Consider the following 3973-nt stretch of genomic DNA (forward strand, 5'->3'; position numbering starts at 1 on the left):
GTGGAGCGGAGAATGTGGGAGATGGTTGTGTGATGAGAGTGTATTTGCGACACGACTAGTTGGAAAGTGTAATCGAGCCTGCCAGGATTCGAACCTGGAATCTCCTGATCCGTAGTCAGGCGCGTTATCCATTGCGCCACAGGCCCCTGGACCCACTATCTCACTTCCTCACATCTTATCTTCTTCGCATCTTCATCACCTATCCTTCTTCCCAGTCAATTCACCACTACTTCTTCCTACTCCTAAATCATTCTCAACAGAACCTCTACCATCTTTGCACTTACTCTTATGTCTCACTTCACTCATTCAACTGGTATGTTGTCATGTCGGTCGGCGGTCGGACAATCGGTCGGACATTCAGTCGGACATTCAGTCGGACATTCGGTCGACCGGTCTGTCGGTAGATACTGGTGTTGTTCTCCCACTCTTCATTTGTCTCATCATCATACTGATTTCCTCCATCATTGTTCCAACCAGTGACAGGTATACGAATGTGTGAGTGTGTTGCTTCGATGTTTGGTGGCTTCATCATTGGGACTGGTCTATTGCAACAGTTGTTCAAAAATGCTCTAACCACCCGTTCCACTCTTGTTGAATTTCAGTCATTGGCTTGCCTCTCTCTAACTCTCGTTTACTATATTTCCCTACTAGTTTATTCGTTCCATCCTATAATTGTCTCACATTTCCTTCTCTTGCATGTATTCACATTAATATTTAAATGTTGGAAAATGAGATCGTTACAAGTCGAGTGGTAGTGTTTCACCATCACTACATTGTAATTTCACAATTGACTAAGAGAAATAATGTAGATTGAGTGAGTGAGTGAGTGAGTGATTAACTAATTAATTGAAAGATGCAGGATCAGATCATCAGAAACATAATCATATTCATAATGCAGCATGATTATTGATGTGCAGCGAGTTCAGATGATCCGTCATTGTTGGCAGTCCTCAGAATTGCACAATTGCAACAAGATAACTTATTCATTTCGACTTCAGTATATATTCAAATTTGAATAGCTTCTCTTGAATTTTGTGTTAGTTTCTCACCGACACATTGTCATTTTCCAACTGTACTGAGATCTATTATTAATAATGATGAATTATGGCGTTGCATTTCACTTACTTATATGATGATAAGTATGTAAGAGAAGGAATTGTCGATCTCTCATTCCGTGCATTGTGTCCGTTCTTCCGGTCACATGTGGAGGTTTTCACAATGCAATCGACCAGTAGAAGGAAGAGAAAACACGTGACCACGAGGACGACGACGTGGATGTTCACTTTGAATGCATCTGTGGTCAGCTATCCTCGATGCACTACCAGTGTGTTCGGTCGCGTGAATTCCCTATGACGTTGGTGATGTAGAGGTGAGGTGGAGCGGAGAATGTGGGAGATGGTTGTGTGATGAGAGTGTATTTGCGACACGACTAGTTGAAAAGTGTAATCGAGCCTGCCAGGATTCGAACCTGGAATCTCCTGATCCGTAGTCAGGCGCGTTATCCATTGCGCCACAGGCCCCTGGACCCACTATCTCACTTCCTCACATCTTATCTTCTTCGCATCTTCATCACCTATCCTTCTTCCCAGTCAATTCACCACTACTTCTTCCTACTCCTAAATCATTCTCAACAGAACCTCTACCATCTTTGCACTTACTCTTATGTCTCACTTCACTCATTCAACTGGTATGTTGTCATGTCGGTCGGCGGTCGGACAATCGGTCGGACATTCAGTCGGACATTCAGTCGGACATTCGGTCGACCGGTCTGTCGGTAGATACTGGTGTTGTTCTCCCACTCTTCATTTGTCTCATCATCATACTGATTTCCTCCATCATTGTTCCAACCAGTGACAGGTATACGAATGTGTGAGTGTGTTGCTTCGATGTTTGGTGGCTTCATCATTGGGACTGGTCTATTGCAAGAGTTGTTCAAAAATGCTCTAACCACCCGTTCCACTCTTGTTGAATTTCAGTCATTGGCTTGCCTCTCTCTAACTCTCGTTTACTATATTTCCCTACTAGTTTATTCGTTCCATCCTATAATTGTCTCACATTTCCTTCTCTTGCATGTATTCACATTAATATTTAAATGTTGGAAAATGAGATCGTTACAAGTCGAGTGGTAGTGTTTCACCATCACTACATTGTAATTTCACAATTGACTAAGAGAAATAATGTAGATTGAGTGAGTGAGTGAGTGAGTGAGTTTAACTAATTAATTGAAAGATGCAGGATCAGATCATCAGAAACATAATCATATTCATAATGCAGCATGATTATTGATGTGCAGCGAGTTCAGATGATCCGTCATTGTTGGCAGTCCTCAGAATTGCACAATTGCAACAAGATAACTTATTCATTTCGACTTCAGTATATATTCAAATTTGAATAGCTTCTCTTGAATTTTGTGTTAGTTTCTCACCGACACATTGTCATTTTCCAACTGTACTGAGATCTATTACTAATAATGATGAATAATGGCGTTGCATTTCACTTACTTATATGATGATAAGTATGTAAGAGAAGGAATTGTCGATCTCTCATTCCGTGCATTGTGTCCGTTCTTCCGGTCACATGTGGAGGTTTTCACAATGCAATCGACCAGTAGAAGGAAGAGAAAACACGTGACCACGACGACGACGACGACGACGACGACGTGGATGTTCACTTTGAATGCATCTGTGGTCAGCTATCCTCGATGCACTACCAGTGTGTTCGGTCGCGTGAACTCCCTATGACGTTGGTGATGTAGAGGTGAGGTGGAGCGGAGAATGTGGGAGATGGTTGTGTGATGAGAGTGTATTTGCGACACGACTAGTTGAAAAGTGTAATCGAGCCTGCCAGGATTCGAACCTGGAATCTCCTGATCCGTAGTCAGGCGCGTTATCCATTGCGCCACAGGCCCCTGGACCCACTATCTCACTTCCTCACATCTTATCTTCTTCGCATCTTCATCACCTATCCTTCTTCCCAGTCAATTCACCACTACTTCTTCCTACTCCTAAATCATTCTCAACAGAACCTCTACCATCTTTGCACTTACTCTTATGTCTCACTTCACTCATTCAACTGGTATGTTGTCATGTCGGTCGGCGGTCGGACAATCGGTCGGACATTCAGTCGGACATTCAGTCGGACATTCGGTCGACCGGTCTGTCGGTAGATACTGGTGTTGTTCTCCCACTCTTCATTTGTCTCATCATCATACTGATTTCCTCCATCATTGTTCCAACCAGTGACAGGTATACGAATGTGTGAGTGTGTTGCTTCGATGTTTGGTGGCTTCATCATTGGGACTGGTCTATTGCAAGAGTTGTTCAAAAATGCTCTAACCACCCGTTCCACTCTTGTTGAATTTCAGTCATTGGCTTGCCTCTCTCTAGCTCTCGTTTACTATATTTCCCTACTAGTTTATTCGTTCCATCCTATAATTGTCTCACATTTCCTTCTCTTGCATGTATTCACATTAATATTTAAATGTTGGAAAATGAGATCGTTACAAGTCGAGTGGTAGTGTTTCACCATCACTACATTGTAATTTCACAATTGACTAAGAGAAATAATGTAGATTGAGTGAGTGAGTGAGTGAGTGATTAACTAATTAATTGAAAGATGCAGGATCAGATCATCAGAAACATAATCATATTCATAATGCAGCATGATTATTGATGTGCAGCGAGTTCAGATGATCCGTCATTGTTGGCAGTCCTCAGAATTGCACAATTGCAACAAGATAACTTATTCATTTCGACTTCAGTATATATTCAAATTTGAATAGCTTCTCTTGAATTTTGTGTTAGTTTCTCACCGACACATTGTCATTTTCCAACTGTACTGAGATCTATTATTAATAATGATGAATTATGGCGTTGCATTTCACTTACTTATATGATGATAAGTATGTAAGAGAAGGAATTGTCGATCTCTCATTCCGTGCATTGTGTCCGTTCTTCCGGTCACATGTGGAGGT

This window comes from Schistosoma mansoni, chromosome 5 (assembly GCF_000237925.1).
Source record: "Schistosoma mansoni strain Puerto Rico chromosome 5, complete genome".
Taxonomy (NCBI): Eukaryota; Metazoa; Platyhelminthes; class Trematoda; order Strigeidida; family Schistosomatidae; genus Schistosoma; species Schistosoma mansoni.